The following is a 19,534-nucleotide window of genomic DNA, read 5'->3' as shown; positions in this document are numbered from 1 at the left end:
TACTGTGGCATGGCATTATTTTAGTTTAGATTAGTAGAACAAAAAGGATCAGGAGGGACACTCAAGTCCCTATCAAGGACCCGGCTATATCCTAGGCTATAGGAGAGAAAAAAACTGAAGATTCAAACACTCAGACCCGATTACAATGCTTAAAGTGCTTGTCCAATTCTTAAACCCATTCACACTACTTGCAAGAACAACGTTCTCAGGCAAACCGTTCCACTCATTTGCCGAATATTAATCCTACTTTGTGACTTTTGGAGTTTAAGAATGGTCTCTGGTTCAACTACTTTTAGCAAACATGAACAATCAGTGAAGGATAAATTGTGAAAACCATACACAATCTTGAAAACCTGAATCAAGTCTCCACGTAACCTCCTAAGCTATAGTGTGGTGAGATTCAATAATTGTAACCGCCTATAATAAGAACACCTTTTAAGGAACTAATCATCCTGGTAGCCCTCCTCTGTACCTTCTCGAGTACCGTACTTCCTTATCCTTAGCAAATATGGGTTCCAAGCCTGCACAGCATACTCCAGATGAGGCCTATCCAACTGTTTATAAAGCCTATCAACTATGTCCTCTTTTTCAGAAAACTGAAGTTCCTCTTGATCATGCGTAAAACCCTATTACCTCTTTTAGCAGCTTCGAGACAATGTTTACAAGGTTGCAGAGATCAGTCGATGTACATACCCATGCAAGTCTCTTTCAACAAAGACCTCCTGTAACTCCCCACCATTAAGATTGTAGGTATACGTTTGGTTACTACTACCAATATGTATAACTTTGCATTTATTAATGTTAAAAAGCATTTGCTATCCATGAGACCAGGAAAAAACCTTATTCAAATCCATTTGAAATATCTCAGAATCGTTTCCGGAAGAGACCTCAGAATACAGTTTGGTGTCATCAGCACCCCATTTTGCCATTTTTTATTTTCTAAGTAGCCTTCATTAAAACACTGAGAATAGTTTATTCTCTATCCCATTATATCCCTTTCTGATTTGGAGCTATAGCCCCACCCCCTCTCCCCTCCCCTCCCCTCCCTCTATCGTTTGACCTACAGACGAGTGTCAAAATCAGTGTACAGGGAACAGAAGAATAGGTGGCGCTAACACACTATGCAATACACACGACAAGGTGTTAGAATCTTTAGACAGAATGTTTTGTGCCCTTCACTATGAAGGGGGTTGTCATTTATCATTTTCAGATTATAACCTGTCTTTGGTATTATATCCATAGCCTAATACCTACTTCTTTTATCTACTATTTTTAATAAAATGTAAACGAATCCGATAAGTGTAGTCAATACTAGTCTTTGCGGAAGATTTTGTGTTTACATATCTGGCAGGCATCCCAACAAAGTGGCCCCATGAAACCATTCTTGAGTAGCGCCTATTGCAAGTTAATGTTGTCAGCAACATATTACAAGGGTTTCTGTTTTTTAACGGAAGTTGTAGCTGCTCAAAACCTGTCATGACCATGACGTGTACGGATGGAGGTGAAAATAACATTGATTTGCTTCAGACCATACTCCTCACATTAATGAATAGAGCTAGCTACCTGTCAATTACCACGTGGGAGTACTAATGTAACTCACCATGCACAACGGTTTGATTGATGAGTGAAACAAGACAAACAAGCAGAGGACATAAAGATTACTTACGGTTTTAACTCACAGACTAGAGTGACATTACCTTATCCTCATACCCCTTGGATGTATGTTTGATTAGTCAGGAAGGTAAACAATATACGATATGTCTCAGTGGGTAAAACGGGGTATACTTTCTACATTAAAACACACGTACTTTGTCATTAGCATTGATTGTTGAAACTATATTAACCGAAGAAATATCTTCTGTTTATAGACAAGGACAAATTCATAAAGCTTCGCAAAGAACATTGCTTTCCTGCGTTGATCGAGTAATGGTAAAGAGCGGAATATCGGTTATGGCCCAGTACATTCACCCTTCGATATAAGACATTAATGAAAGTTGAATGTCAAACGATGAGAAATGTTACTTCTCTTTAGGAAAATACTTTGTGAAGAGTATCATTCCTCTGACAATCTTGTTCTCTGTTATATTGTACTCTTGAAGTGTCAATAATAGGGTTGGGCAAAGAAACAGTTAGTCATTTGTTTTTACCAGCCGAGCTGATCAGTGTTGACAACACAACCGTATATAATCATGCTTGTGCAAGGAACAGAACATAATTCGGTATAAGACACAATCGCTGTTATGTTTAACGAACAGCGACATATGATACTAACATTCTTAAAGTATTACACAATTTCAATGAATACATAATAATCTTGATTCAGTGTCATCAAATATTCATAGTCCACATGTTAAAGAAGCAATTAGAAGCAATTACCTACCCTTGGAAGACTTAAAAAGTGATAGTGACATAAAGGTTCATTAATCGAAATTATCGCTTTAGGAAATTAGTGATATCTTTTCATTAAGACTTTATTAGGCACCAAGCTCATCTCATTTATGACTCAGTAACTTACCTTAAGGACGTAACTACATGCCTGCATGGACGGAGAAAGTTGATAATATTTCCACATGCAGAAGGTTGGAGCATGAATGTAGACACATAGTGCTCAGATCATAAATCGTTTGCGTTCCTCAGACGAAAGAGGCATTTTCCGGTCCAATTCAATTCCGACGACGCCATGGAAGGTGATAAAATGTGCGTGGAACGACATTTTTAGGACACTGCTGACGAATAACTGCATCGCGAAACTTTGATTAATGAGAAACTTGATGAAGGTGTAAAATAGTTCGTAGCAAAAGTAGTACTGAGTTGCTTAAATGACAATTTGCTATCACACATAACACATGCCTGATATACATTTTTTTAAACTTTTTTCTTCATCACTTAAACAATGTTGATACTTTGAATCATGCCTTGTACAATGCCAACTGTTCTTACATATGGAAACTACTTATATGACCTACTGAGGAAACTGTTTACAAAACCACATAAATAAATCATATATTTAGCTCGAAAACACTTTATTACTTCTATAGGAAACGTTCTGATAATGATATTCAAGATAGGAGCTTGGTAATTGCTTTTATTGTCAAGCTTGTAGTAGTCGAAAGGATGAATAAACAATGATAGCTTCAAGAGTAATGCCTCCTTATCATATTGATCGTAATGACATTTTTGTCTGAGGATAATAAATGTAAACAAAATAAAATAAAACTGTTAGCAAACTGCTTATCCACTAGAGAGCCTGCACTGAAAAAATAAACTAGTCAATATTGCCACGGACTAACGTTAAATTAGTCTGTAACGTTAGTCAATGCACACGGACTAGCAAAAATCTTCGTTTCATCGCTGCTTCTTAGTTAGTTTACACTGACTAAGGAAAATATAATCGCAGCTTAGTCGGTGGCGACGGACTAAGGTGTTTTAACCCATGGACTAAGAACGATACGGACACCCGATTTACGCCATAATCGTAGCTTAGTCGGTGTCGACGGACTAATGTATTTTAACCCAATTCGATTCACTTCAATTTGGAAACCGAGAGGCAACGGCAGCTTGCTGGGCTTGGCATAGTTTCATACGATCACTCTAAGCAACTTTCAACCGTAAATCACCCAAGAAGGTCTTTAGAAGAACGGAGGTATTAACTGCATCATCGGCCTACCTGTTATTCCTTTAACTTGAAGGTAAACTTAAAGTTAATTATTAGGCCAATGGCACTAGTACTGTATTATGGTTAGTGTAACGCTACCGTTGTCACGTTGGCGTTTCGCAATACACAAGTGCAATGACAGTGAGTAGCCTATATGCTTCTACTGGGTACTGCAGTGCATTCTCAACACTAAAGTGTGCATCCTAAACACCAATTAACAATGTGTTATGTGTGTATTGGGCTAGATTGAACAGTGGCACATAATCTTCTTATTTATTCCCAAACAAATGCTGGAACTATAAGGCTCAATAGTTTATTTGAAGTCTACACTCATTTGGTAAAGATTTCCTGTAATTTCCCATGTGAATCTAAATGGGTAGGCTTTGTGATATTGAATAAGCAAGGCTAGACCTTCAAACGTACAGTCACAGTAGGCTGAACAAATTATGTTGGCTAGTCAACGGTATTATATGTTGCGAGCAGTCAGGATGCACGCTTCAGTTCTATTTAACCTTTTCATTTATCATTTTTTAGTATTTAATTTCCGGTCACGCCCAGGAAACAATTGCGACATTCCTTCACGGTCGACTTGCTTACTGTAAGAAGTATTAACCGTTTTTTCTCAGGAAAGCTTGATAGTCTGAAGTTATTATAACATGTGCTTTTAGTATACTGCCAAAAGAGTAAGTTGTTGTATTTGTATTGATATTTTATGTAGAAGTAACGGAAAATTTAGTATGTTTAGTTTGGTCTAATTGCACGTTTTTTTTTTCTGTCCAATGTAGTGCAGGGTTCACTTGCGCGAATTCAAATTATTCTGTTTATGTATATGTATATGCATCGATTCTTAGATTATGATGTTTTTTTGACATTTATTGTAATTCAAGCATATCTGTTTAGTAGCAAAGTTTAAAGGTTAAGATTAATTAGTTTTCTCTTTTTGATCCTAGATTGAATGAAACTCATTGGCGTAAATAATAGATCAGATGATACAGTTTAACGCAGTTGCTAAAACTCTGGGTATTCTCTAGTCTTCGCCGGTCCATTATATACTTTAGTACTACTAGTAAGACTATATCAAAACGACCGAAGACAAACTTAGTGTAACAAAGTACTGATTCTCCTCTAGCCTAGGTCTAAACAGGCTTGTTATGTGAGCAAGCAAAATAACAACTAAAAACGATTAGGCCTATAAATAAGTTGGCTCAGTGCATTTCTGTTTCTAAAATTTTATATTCTTAAAGATCATAAAAACAAACAAAGATTTAGCCCATGTTTTATTATCTCTGTATTCTGGGCATTTGATTCTGGTTGCAATGGTGATGACACTCTCGTTCAAATTTTCAGCTTTATACAGTCTGCTTCAAACTTTGGGGTTGTTTTTTGAGACTATAGTGGAAGCAAATCTCACATAACTTTGTGGTGACAACTTTATTTATTTTTTTTTTTCAAATGATGAATACTTTGCTGTTTCTTTCTTCCAGCAGGAATTGAAAAGCCAAATATCTAAGTCAAGGGTGAGCTTTCCTGTGATGTACGACACCAGTGTGGAGGCAACAACAGAAGAGGAGAACTGTGTTATATATGGCTTAAAGACATGTTTTAAGATGATATATTGGTACCCTTCGCAGAACAAAAGAGTTTATCCAAGAGTCCAAAAAGCAAAGGAACAAGTACCATAGAGAAAAAAGATGGAAGAGTGAGTTTAACTATTGTACCCAACTGTTTAATGATATTTAAGATACCCAAATGGTGAGCTAGGTGAGCTCATGATTTGACCAGTTGAAACCTACAGGAAAATGATAGGTATCACTTCATATGTACGGATGGGCATTTACAGTATTTTATATTGGTGGGCCACCACTGCCAGAGTCCGCCCATCCCTTACATATAGAATCCTGTCAATAATTTTCCAGTAGTTTTCAACTGGTTAAATCATGAGCTGACCTAGATCAATGAGGGGGGGGGGGGGCTTTTGGGGGTCTACTGGCAGGGGTACCCCACTAATATAAATTACTGGAAATGCCCATCCCTTACATATATATAGAATCCTGCCAATCATTTTACAGTAGTTTTCAACTGGTTACCTCATGAGCTAATCTAGGTCAATGGGGGATGGGCATTTTGGGGGTCTACTGACAGGGTTACCCCACCAATGTAAATGACTGGAAATGCCCATCCCTTACATATGAAGTGATACCTATCATTTTCCAGTAATTTTTCAACTGGTTATCTCATGAGCTGACCTAAGTCAATGAGGGAATGGGCATTTTGGGGGTCTACTGGCAGGGGTACCCCCCCCCCAATATAAATTACTGGAAATTCCCATCCCTTACATATGAAGTGATACCATTTTCCAGTAGTTTTCAACTGGTTACATCATGAGCTCATCTAGGTCAATGGGGGATGGGCATTTTGGGGGTCTACTGGCAGGGGTACCCCACCAATAAAAATTACTGGCAATGCCCATCAGTTGTATCTGAAGCCCTAACCAACATTTTCCAGTAGCTTTCAAGTGGTTACCTCATGAGCTGACCTAGGTCAGCCTTGAGGGGTCAATTATAGATCACTGGCAGGGGTACCCCACCACCAATAATTACTGGCAATGGCCATTTGTTGCTCTTGGGGCCATACCTGACATATTGTACTTACTTTGATGTGTTACCATGAAAACTGATCTAGGTTAGCTATCAGGTGACTTTAAAATTGCTCTCCCAGCCACACCCACCACAGTCGGTTTGCCAGTCGTCTGGTTTCATATACAGGAATGCACTGTGAACATTGTGATGTACAAGGCAATTGGTTACCTTCCCAGCTAACCAAACCCTCTGGGATCCCGGTCTATTGGGATCATTATTAACATGATTAACATAATTATTAAGCTTTGAGAAATAACTTGGTGTTATGCTGTGCAAAGCTAATAATAATTTGGTAAAAGCTGCTATTCCTGGCTTATAATTTGAGGGACCTAGATTTAAATGTATACCTCCCAATATGTTATAAAATTTTAATGTAAATGTATGTTTATGATAATGTGAGTTATCATGTGCTATATCTGTATCTGTGCTTACACGTATATCATATTTTCTGTTCACAGGTCAATAATGGTGCAGATTTTGGCTTCCTGAAGACAAGTGGGAGGCCATTTGTAGTTAAGAGAAACACTCTTTGTTCGTGAAGACTTAACTGGTGTCGATTTGGGGTACCACTTTAATACGAAAGTCATGAGGAACCCTTGCCCAAGATTAAACTTTGCATTATTGTGCAGAGCTATACTTTTGCGATTCATGTTTGATCTATTAACTTGTCTTAACTTTGTTGGAAAAAAAAATCAGATTTTCAGATTTTATTTACAGTGATTTCTTCTCTATCTGTCGAAAGTCAGCCTTTTGTAGACATCAGAAGTTTTATCAGAAATAAATACTGCCAACGTACCCATTATTTGTGTTTCTTCTGCTCTCTTTTCTTTCAGTGATACTAGTCAGTGAAACTAGTCGGGTTTAATTCTTTCAGTGAATCTAGTCAGTGCAACTAGTCAGTCGATACCGACTAAGAAAGGTTAGTCGGGAGAGGCACCATCCTGACTAATGTAAAACCTGCTATAAACTAGTCGGTGGCTCATATAAATTAGTCGGTAAAGACCGACTAATGTCACCAACTAATGTAACTGACTAATATACATTTACCGACTGAGAAATTGTTGATCGACTAAGCTGACGGACTAAGATGACCGACTAAGAAATCCAACTGACTAAGGAATAAATTAGTCGGTATAGCAACTGACTAAGGCTATGTTAGTCGGGAGAGGCACCAGATGGACTAACGTTTTGTTAGTCGGTGAACCAATTTAAGTTTTCAGTGTGTGTAAGAGAATGTGTAAAAGTAAGTTCGCCTGACGTTTCGATCCTAGCAGGATCTTCTTCAAAGGCTAAATGACAAGTGATAATAAATGTGATAATAAATGTGTCTAATTTGTTGAAATTATGTCTGTATAGTCGCAGTATAGACTCACTATTGGACACTACTGACCAGTAATATCTTTAAACTTACAAGCATGTACATGCGTATTTACATTACTCTGAATCGTGTCTAACGTTATGGCAAATTAGGTTTAAGGTTTAATCTGGTACGGGATTTCTCGAGATTACAAACTGGGATTATCTGATGTGGTTTACGTTTAATTGGAAAGCTAAAGGGTCAGTGGAGTAATGCTACGGACATTGAAAATGACAAAATCCGATATGAAAGTTAAGTCATTGAAGTTCACATTGTGCTTAACAACAAGTGTATGTAAAATGTGAGATAATCCCTTCACATTAAACCAAACAATTTTTATCAGTCAGATGATAGCTTTCTATGTACCCAAATTGCACAATTATTATTATGATAACAGTGTTTATATTACCATTTATGTAGAGACTACGACATGTGGTTCCACCAGCCGTTTACATAGTCTCATATATAAATAAATATATATATATATATATATATATATATATATATATATATATATATATATATATATACATTGTTCTTAATTTGTGGCTTAATTTGCATAGGTTGAAGATAGGTTGAAGATCAATTCTATATATATATTTGTAATGGGCACCCTTGTTTTTACGACGTATCGTATGTTACTACGATCGATGGATGGTCTTTGCATGATTTCTTCAAAGCTATAAGTAGATTCGGAACATAGCGCAACCCTTAAAGGCCTCTGTAAACTTAATCTGTACGTTATCTTCATTAGTTATTTCAAACTATCCACTGTCATCAACTGTATTGTTAATGTATATAACTAATAATGTAATCCGAATTAAAGGGAAACTGATTAATATAAAAACGTTTCTTCTTACCTATGTCCCTCGTATTCGTAACGGAAATGATATCAATTTGCAAATAAAAAATGAATGTAATATTTACAGGTTTTAGAGGATAAAACGCTTATTACTAAACTGGTTAATCTGGTACTGATGTGATCGATATTTTAACCGTGAAAGTCCAAGCTGATGTCGTTTCATAATATTGCACAGCGGCTAAACTATAGGGAGACAGTTTACCTGTGTAAGCATTTGTCTGGTCGTGCATTAAGAACTGGGCTTAAATGATTGGTTCAGTTGTCATATATGTTTATGTTATATGAAAGAGGACAATAAAAGAAACACAATGGTGAAAAAACTGTTCAAATATCTTTTTCGGATAAAGAGATATTCAAGTGTTAAGTTTTATCAGATTGTGTAGAAACTGCTGAAATCTGACTAGCTGTGATGTCACATCCTCACATTCCTGAAAAGTCTTTGTTTTTTCTCTAAATATTTTGTGAGATTTCATGACTTTCAACCAAAATATATGTCAGGAGATCTCATATTTGTCAAAGGAAGTTTGTGAGATTAAACATCTGAAGAATATTTGATTATATTATTTTCAAATGTGTTAAATAATGTAAATAATTTTTAAAGAAATATATTCACAAATGTTAAGGAAGTGAGGATGTGACACCACACCCTCACAATAAGTCTTTCTACAACAGTCGTTTTCAAAGAAATTTTGATATCTTCAAAGTGTCATATCTCCTTAAAAGCATGCTATCATGGTAGTTTCTTCACTGTTCTTTTTTGTTTTGTTTTTTGTGCTCTTTCATACAAGAAGACATGTCAAACACCTGAACCAATCCTTTAATATTAAGGAGGCAATAGCTGCGTCAAATGCCAACGGAAGTTTTGCTTCAAATCGTATTTAATTTATGAGACTAAGTGATTAATGAGACTATACATATGGTATCAACAGAATAAAATTGTAAAGGTTATATGGTAACCTTTACTGAGTTTCTTACTCCTACTCATTATTAACGTACTAAACACAAGTGTGACATGCATGAATAGTTGCGTGTGTATACCCAAAATGTATTACCGAAATTGTATAGGGAACATCGTGCCAAATTCACGTGAATCATCAGTTAAATAGACATTATTTATCGCCTTCTTGATAACACAAGAATCCAACATTTATTCAAGGCTTATTTGTTCTGACGAAGGTATATGTTTTCTTCATGGAAAGAAAGATTCGAATAAAACTATCGCAGGACACGTTAATTGGGGTAGTCGCAGTTTTGTTTGAACTGGATAGACCAGTTATATATAGTAGTGATTCGTATAGTATGGGAGCAGCCAAATGAAATGACCGCATCGATGCCTCAAGATTAAGAGTATATTCATGTCCGTGAAAAATATTTCACGGCCTTGTCAAAACGACACAGAGTAATAGTCCAACTCAAACCATAAGCTTCAAGTACAAAAAATAAAACTTGCAGACTGAATAGCAATATAAAATCGCACTAATTATTCCGAAATTATAATTTTAAAATATTACTCCTATTACTACACATATGTAGTGTTAATTGCTCCAGAGAAGTATCTGAAACAACCAATTCTTTGAACAGAATTGTTAAGTTTCCAAACCTTTCTTTCTGACTACAGAACAGGACGATAACAAGGACAGCAACTCACTTTGAAACTTTGAGAAATCGCAGTGTGCCTCAGACCTTGACAAATCATGAGATTAAGTTTGACATTTCACTCATATAGTTTCAAAAAGTTAAAAGATCGAGCACGTGTTTAAACTTTAGATGAATTGTCCGTGTGTCTTGCAAAGTTTTAGAAACCTGAAAATGTTAAGGCTGGCGTTTCACTCGTAGTCGTATGGTCTCAAAATTGGACTTATATTACACTTATTTTAGAACGGGAGAAGGCCTTCGCTGAAATTACATTTGATGTTGATTTCCCAACGGAACGAGAGGCCATTGTGAACAGGACAGATTGACGATGGGCGGTTTATAGAAAGGTATAACCAACGGACAGCAACTGATTATTTACTACACTCAATATGCGCAACTTGTGAATGGGAATTTATTTCTTGTTGTAACGACGTATTAGATAGGCAAGTGATTGTTGTTAAAATGTCATTTGAAGATATAAGGACTCTATGCAAATTTAATCTATTATTTTATCGATCATATACCAACATTTTACTACATAACGCAAACGTCTGATATGTGCTGTATTTCTTTTCATTTTGTAAATTGACGTCCATTGATATATTGTTTCATAATTTTTTGAAGGTTTTTTATGTATGTTTCAATCTTTTTTAACTATTTATAGTTTGGGACTATGTAGATATTTCCGAATTTTGTTCCAACAGAAATGAAACAACTGCTTATATATTTGTAAAACTGAACATTTAAAAAAGATTATAATTTTATCAACAATATACACTTATCATGCAGGGTACGCGAGCGGGACCTTTTTAGGTGAATAATGCGTCGCAAAGTAAACGTTATCTAAACGTCCATTAAACATGAACAACATGTTTTCGAAAATGACGTTAAAATAACATGGTTTGATTCAACCGATTTTCATGGGTTTTATCAGTTAGAACTGTTACAGGTGAGTACCCGTTAGTCATTAAAATTGATGTGTGTTATAATTTCTAAACAGAAAATACTAAACACACAATCCTATGGATAATGATTGACTGGACTAACCAGACTACTCTAAAGGTTTCGCCAATAATTTTCGTCAACAGTTTCACAGACAGTGGGTGGCAATAAAAGCTTATATTCTGCAATACTTACTAGTCAAACATAGGGACAATTGTTTAGACTCCTAACCAGTCATTAGTTGAAACAGCCTTTGAGTAATGAATTCGTCTGTTAGTAATTTTTCCACAGTAGCATCTGCTGACATGTCTAACATGTGTTACGGTGTTATAACATACTTCAGTTCATACTGATTAACGGTTGTCTCTTATTCACAGTACAAACTGATCAAGCCATGTACATTGGGTGCACAGTAGCATCTGCTGACAGGTCTAACATGTTATAACACACTTCAGTTTACACCGATTAACGGTCGTCTCTTATCCACAGCAGAAACTGGTCAAACCACGTACATTCGCTGATTGATTGCGGTTTTCATATTTATTAAACAATGGATTAACATTAACTTTTACGGAATCCAGTGATAAAGCATTACTGAAAGGTCTCGAAAACTGAATTAACCACAGGAACGTTACTGGCACTCAAAGTTTTATCCATTTCCCCCTCCATTTATACATAAAGTACTCCATTGATACAGACACTTGTATAGAATAAATATTGTTTCATCTACCTGGTACGGAACTTAATATTTCATAAATATTCTATAGAGCTTCAAGTATTTCGCAGTCAACATTAATTCAATAAATCTTGCTCTTTAACGGGGTGTAGTCAAGGTTACGCCACTTCCGAGGGTCCTCTTCTGTCATCACCTTGCACGTGATTAAACTTGAAATGTGATGGTTGAAGGGACAAGTCCTGCCTCTTGAACTTTAAAGATTTAACTAGGACGTTTGAACAAACTTATGATATAAATAGAAAAGAAATTTAATCGAATATGTCAGGGTTTTTTTTGTATTTAAAACATGAAAAAGAATATGCATGGCGTCTTTTAGAGCGTGTCAAGAATGTTTTGAAATAACCAACTGGAAATAAAAAGTTATTTTGTGATCTGATGTATATGTAATGATAGTGGTATATTGTATATATGATGAAAGTGGGCATATTGTATATGTGGGGATAGTGATATATTGTATATGTGATGATAGTGGTATATTGTATACGTGATGATAGTGGCATATTGTATATGTGATGATGATGGTGTATTGTATATGTGATGATAATGATGTATTGTATACATGATGGTAGTGGTATATTGTATACGTGATGATAGTGGTATATTGTATATGTGATGACAGTGGTATATTGTATATGTCATGATAATGGTATATTGTATACGTGATGATAGTGGTATTTTTTATACGTGATGATAGTGGTATATGGTATACGTGATGATAGTGGTATATTGTATATGTGATGACAGTGGTATATTGTACATGTCATGATAATGGTATATTGTATACGTGATGATAGTGGTATTTTGTATACGTGATGATAGTGGTATATGGTATACGTGATGATAGTGGCATATTGTATATGTGATGATAGTGGTATTTTGTATATATATATATATATATGTGCGTTGGTAATAGTATATTGTTGAACTACTGAGGCATATATTGTATGTGCATACCATGTGCGATTACGATATGTATCGATAAGCTGCATTGCTTTAATATAGACTCATGAACGACTTGACAAATGAAGCAGTTTTTAACTACTCCCCCGAAAACGGTAATACATAAGAGCCTTCTCGATGGTTACAAGATAGAATTACAATTTAACAATTGGGTTCTGTCTTCTCTTCATTATTTTGAATTGCTTTATTCTACTTTAATAAGGTATTACCACCAGCAGGATCATCCCTCAATCTAGTATCTGATTTAGTATGTAATGTTTTGACAAATAAATGCGTCTACTTCATAGGCAGGTAGTCTCTCACGCTAATGATTAAAGCTTAGTTTCGTGATTCAACGTTTAGGACGTTAGGAATGTTCATGAATCGCAACCCGTGATGTGCTGTATCAGTTTTACCCGCTTTTAACATATATACATTAACGATAAGTCCCTATAAGTGCTTCAAATCACTTTCTTTTAATGCTGATAAAGTGTGCCACTGACAAGGCCGAAGAAAACTACACGAATGATTCTTTGCGGGCAGGGACGTCTGTAGAGGCGGGTGTGGGGGTGTCTCACCCTCAATCTTGGTAAAACTGACGATAGTTGGAAAATTTGAGTGCGACAGTCGGAATTTCCGACTGTTGCACTTTCATTTACCTAGGCCTATACATATATTCTTGTTATTGTGAATGACCTAAAATTTTTGGTCAAAATTGGCCTTTAATCAGTCATATTTACCACGTTTCTCTTGCAACTTCGAGAAATTGTATCTCGCGATCCTTATACTCCACCATACAAAACTTCGTATGATTTTGAATACCTAAATGCCTAATAGAACTACTGTACAACGTTCGCCAACTTCAATTCGGTTTATTTATGTACTTATTTTGTTATTGGGGTGGGTTGACCCTGTTCGCTAGCTTCAAGTAAGTTCAGGATATACATTGTCTCTATGGTATACAATTAAACACTCAATGCTACGGAAGCTTAAAAGGGCCACCAACATAAGAAAAACTTTGCCCCATAAGTTGACATTTTTCAGTAAAATGTTTAGATAACAAGATAAAATCTTATCAAAAGTAAGAACAATTTTGGATTGCTCAGTTGCTTTAACTGAGCAATTGAAAAATTTTCTGCAAAATGTTTAATTGACAATTCATCATATCTCCTCAATTGGACATTTTGCTGCAAAATGTTCAATTGTTCACTTCATTCCAACCGAGCAATTGAAAAATTCTCTGCAAAATGTTTAATTGAGAACTTATCGTATCTCGTCAACTCAACATTTTTTGCAAAATGTTTTATTGTTCACTTCATTCCAAATGCTCGGTTGGAATGAAGTGAACAAATTGATTTTTTTCTCATGTGAGTGATAAATAGCCCCACCCCACCCCATATTGTGATGATAATGGTATATTGTATACGTGATGATAGTGGTATATTGTATACGTGATGATAGTGGTATATGGTATACGTGATGATAGTGGCATATTGTATATGTGATGATAATGGTGTATTGTATATGTGATGGTAGTGATATAGTGTATATGTGATGATAGCGGCATATTGTATACGTGACGGTAGTGGTATATTGTATACGTGATGATAGTGGTATATTGTAAACGTGATGATAGTAGTATAGTGTATATGTGGTGATAATGGTGTATTGTATATGTGATGATAATGGTGTATTGTATACGTGATGATAGTGGTATATTGTATACGTGATGATAGTAGTATAGTGTATATGTGGTGATAATGGTGTATTGTATACGTGATGGTAGTGGTATGTGTATATTTGGTGATAATGGTGTATTGTATACGTGATGATAATGGTGTATTGTATATGTGATGATAGTGGCATATTGTATATGTGGTGATAATGGTGTATTGTATACGTGATGATAATGGTGTATTGTATAAGTGATGATAATGGTATATTGTATATGTGATGATATTGGTATATTGTATGTGTGATGATAGTGGCAATTGTATATGTGATGATAGTGGTATATTGTATATGGGTTGGTAGTAGTATATTGTTGAACTACTAAGGCACATAACGTGTGTGCATACCATGTGCGATTTCGATATTTATCGAATAAGCTAGATTGCTTTTAATAAAGACTCATGAACGACTTGACAAATGAAGCAGTTTTTAACCACTCCCCCGGAAATGGTCACACATTAGAGACTCTGTTCGAGGATTAGAAAGCAGAATTATCAATTTAACAATTGGGTTCTGTCTTCTCTTCATTATTTTGAATTGCTTTATTCTACTTTAATAAGATATTAACACCAACAGGATTATCCCTCAATCTAGTATCTGATTTAGTATGTAATGTTTTGACAAATAAATGCATCTATTCTATAGGCAGGTACCCTCTCACGCTAATGATTTAAGCTGAGTTTCGTGATTCAACGTTTAGGACGTTAGGAATGAACATGAATCGCAACCCGAGATGTGCTGTATCAGTTTTACCCGCTTGTAACATATATACGTTAACGAAAAGTCACGAAAAGGGCTTCAAATCACTTTCTTTTAATTCTGATAAAGTGTGCCACTGACAAGGCTGAAGAAAACTACACGAATGATTCTTGCGGGGTAAATATATAATACAACCATCAGAGCGCTTGTTATCTATTGTTTACCTACATTTTCTATAGGCCTACATGCATACAGTATATTAAGCGAGATAAATATCATCGCCATTCATTTGGAACCGACTAATTATTGTCAATCATTTTTATGATATATTAATACAGAGAATTTGAAGGAGATGTTTAAAACAAAATCCTCTTTTGAAAATTAGCCCCCCCCCCCCCAAAAAAAAAAATGTTTCGTGTACTTGATTAGCCATTAATATCATCATTACTTATCCGAAAGACATTGATGAAATTCTTTAATCAACAACATTATCTGACGTGATATGAGGTTCCAAATAAGATAAGGGTATAGCCGTCACTGGCAGATAGATTACCAAACTGACGAATAGATTTATCACTTAAATCAGAACTATATCCACCTCTCTTGGTTCATTTCATTTAGAGGGAAATATTCGGAAATGGAATTGATTTCATTCGGGTTGACAGCCAACTGGCGTTTAGATTTATTAGAGATATTTTTTCCCCCTTTGATTTGATTATGAACTTGATATGATCAAGAGAGCGAAATGGATTCCACTCTCAATATATTTCAATGTAACTTTCAATACATATTTTCGACACTTAAAACATACTTTACAATTCAAATTTCGGAGTAGTGTTGAATGATTTTGGTATTTGTGTAAACTGAAAATAAAATATTGATGCAACGATAAGTAAAAGCGCGTAAGAAATTAGAATACGGTCCTTTTAGTTTGAGTGTTTTATAAGGTAGTCTTTTCCTCTATGGCACAAAATGCTACATGCGAGATAATTCTAGCAGATTTGTTCCCTACAAACTCGTGGTTGCATCACTGTATGGGGGTCTCAAAAAGCGTAGTTTATAGTTTATGATTGAGTAATATGTTTTTATTCTGCTCGGGATGATATTAAGACGCCTGTTAAGATTCTGAAAATTGAAAAATTTTTAAACCAGATTTTGAGTGCGATCATGCGCAGTATATCTATGGTCGAAGCGTACTCTCACTTTTTTGCTTTGCTTTATATCTATACGCCAACTCTCTTATGTATAAAGAAATGAAAATCAAAATAATCAATACTTGCCCGATCATTTTCTGACACATAACGATGATGATATTGTAGCCACATGTATCAACCTTGCAAAAACAAAACGTGTTTTGCATCGTTCTAAAGGCAAAATGGTTAAATTTGCTTTTCGATCAACACCACAGTGTGTGAAGCAATGTCTGTTTATTGTTGGTTTGTTGTTATAAAATGAGATATGTAACAGAATACTTAGCTAGACAAGTTAATCATTCATGCCGTATGACGATGTTAATAATCCCTTTGTTAGAAAACACACAGTATAGTTGGAAGCTAAGGTTGTATCCAATATTATATAAATATATAAAGACATCAATGTGGCATATTTGTCATATTAGCTATCTTCTGCTTAATGTTACAAAAACAAAAAACTGAGAACTCAATTTGAAAAAGTTAATTCTGTTTATATATCAATTTTCCATATTTGTATTGGTTGTTCAACTACCATTGTTTAAATAATTATGAGTTTGTAATAAAGTATGATCAGAAGGTTCAATGTGTCCCGCTAATTTCAAAACTATAAATGTCTTGTCGGCACCGTCAAGTGAGGTGTTTATAGGCCAGTATAAAAAAAAACAGTTTCAACGACCAAGAAACGACCGAATGATTAACGAAGCAAACATGACGAAATACATCAAAAGTTAAAGATTAAAGCTATACATTTTGTCTGGTATGTGGATACAATCATTTGGTTGCCAGTAATGAACTAATTTGTTTACCGGTTAGTACAATACAGTTAAATGTGTTCCACAATTTTAATGTGAACCATATTTCTTCATCCTTTGAAAGCCGTTTGAATTTTATGCCTAATATTAGTGTTTATTAAGCGGTTTTAGGTTGACTAATAAAGCATGTTCATTCATACTTAGTAAAGATTCCTAAATCCTATTGGTCCATTCAGGTCAGCTGACCGTGGTTAATCCTGTGAGTAACGCACGGTAAAATTACGGGGCATCACTTTAATAAATCTTTGGTTATATGTAACCAAAAATGTTTTGTTTTATGATTTTTCCCCCACACATATGGTAGTGTATGAATGAACGGGGTTAATCAACGGTCTAGCGTGCGTTACTCACATGATTAATGCATTCCGGGTGTTAATGCTATCGCTGGATGCACTCGGGCTCCGCCCTCGGGCTCCGCCCTCGTGCATCGCTTGCATTATCCCCCGATCGTGCATTAATCCTGTGAGTAACGCACGCTAGACCGTTGATTAACCCTTTATTCATTCATACTTAGTAAAGATTCCTAAATGCTATTGGTCCATTCAGGTCAGCTGACCGTGGTTAATCCTGTGAGTAACGCACGGTAAAATTACCGGCGGATGAATACAATTGTTACCATGTTTTGTCGTCTGCTTTGATGAGCTATCGAAATACATCAAAAACACAAAATGGCTAATATAACGTTTGATTTGAACTTCGATTTGCGCACTTTAGACGAGGTAGACACTCAGGAAAACAATGGAAGATTTGCAAACCTGATTGAGAAAGACTTAATTCACAGAAACGATCTTGTTCAAAAGTCTTGCAAGATGCCATCAGAGGTAAAGGACGCGAAAACATGGTTCCGCACTCGAGTCTAGGCCAAAGTGTAGGCTGCACAGCTGTTGCCTCCAACAATGACTTTAACGTTACTGCTGCTGTTAGGGCTGAAACGTCTAACATGTCCAAACTGTTTTCCAAATGTTCTTTCCAAAGTCCTGTGAATGTTTACTTCCAAATTTCATAGTTATATCCGTATTAAAACACCAAACAGTTGTGGATGCTTTGAGTTTAAATATATCCAGTATCTGTCCGTAATTAAATGTTCGCAAGGCCGTTATGTTGCTCATGGTGTTATAAATTTAAAGTTAAACGACCGCAGTGCCAAGCACTGTGTAGTGTGTACGTTCAAGTGAGTGTACGTGTTCAATACAAGGCCTACTATGTTATCGTATGACTGTATACCATACGTACATGTTTGTCCCTAGAATGGTTGCTATGGGAACCAGAAGCTGTAGGGTATTGATATGATTAAGCCAACTAGTAATTGTTTGTAGTTCCTTGTTATTGAGACCTTTCAAAAATAGTTTTATGGCCGCAATATTGCCAAAGGTTAGTTAAAATGTTATTATGGTTCATCTTTTATGAATGACAGCCTTTCAAAGACGTTTCCTTTATAATTATTCACTATCGTTCAGTATTACTTTATAATTGCTCATGTACATTATTGTTATGCTGGTTGTAAATCGTTAATTCGACTTACGGGGCATCACTTTAATAAATCTTCGGTTATATGTAACCAAAAATGTTTTGTTTTATGATTTCCCCCCCCCCCCACACAAATGGTAGTGTATGAATGAACGGGGTTAATCAACGGTCTAGCGTGCGTTACTCACATGATTAATGCACTCCGGGTGTTAATGCTATCGCTGGATGCACTCGGGCTCCGCCCTCGTGCATCGCTTGCATTATCCCCCGACCGTTGACTAACCCCTTATTTTCAAATACAAAGTTAAACCTTTCTTTTGTCGAGTGTTTGGTAGACTCGTAGCATGTCCGAGCTTCTAGCGTACCGTACTTGTACTTGTGTATATCCGAACTATAGCCCATGTAGATGACCCGTACTCTTGCTTGGGGCATTTTGGAGATCTAGGTTAAATACTTTATAGGTATAAGTGTACCTGCACACCTGTCATGTGCTTGGTCTTGGGGGCTAACGTGTTAAGTCGTCCAGGGGGAGGGGTCCCCATACCTTCCCTTTTGGCAATTTTTAGAAAAATGGTGGGTCCTTAGATGCAAAATGATGCTATATTTTGCAACTTTTGAAACGATGTTGAGGAATTTTTGACGGTTTATGTTGTTCCGTATATACATATATATTTAATGTACTGTACTGTACACAACGATTTGTTTTTTTTTTGAAATTCTGCAGCGTCCAACTTGACGGAGGGGCGGTGACCCCCTGATTCTTTTCGAGGGGAAGGGAGCTTGAATTATACGTGGTAACGCCCTTGCTTTATACTCACAAAACCGAAGGGAGAATTCTACTTTTACTCGTGCCCACGTTGTTGTGCT

General features: G+C 35.9%; 1 protein-coding gene and 1 long non-coding RNA gene across 5 annotated transcripts in view; one reads left to right on the top strand and one right to left on the bottom strand.

Annotated features, from left to right (window-relative positions):
- The window catches only part of LOC139979811 (bombesin receptor subtype-3-like), a 54,886-nt gene extending 36,197 nt beyond the window's left edge, over positions 1–18,689 (bottom strand). For 2 of the 4 annotated variants that reach the window (XM_071990938.1, XM_071990939.1), the window contains exon 1: positions 17,956–18,689. The gene's annotated coding sequence lies outside the window, so the exon portion shown is untranslated. Of the gene's footprint in view, positions 1–2,515; positions 2,712–17,955 lie in introns of those variants that run through there. The other 2 variants (XM_071990940.1, XM_071990937.1) reach the window with 1 other exon arrangement.
- Positions 3,700–7,089, top strand: LOC139979814 (uncharacterized). The gene is made up of 2 exons (XR_011797341.1): positions 3,700–5,354; positions 6,753–7,089. It is a non-coding gene; the product is annotated as an uncharacterized lncRNA (long non-coding RNA).
- Positions 18,690–19,534: the final 845 nt, after the last annotated feature.

The sequence above is a fragment of the Apostichopus japonicus genome, chromosome 14 (assembly GCF_037975245.1).
Source record: "Apostichopus japonicus isolate 1M-3 chromosome 14, ASM3797524v1, whole genome shotgun sequence".
Lineage (NCBI taxonomy): Eukaryota > Metazoa > Echinodermata > Holothuroidea > Aspidochirotida > Stichopodidae > Apostichopus > Apostichopus japonicus.
This window is presented reverse-complemented; position numbering and strand designations above follow the sequence as displayed.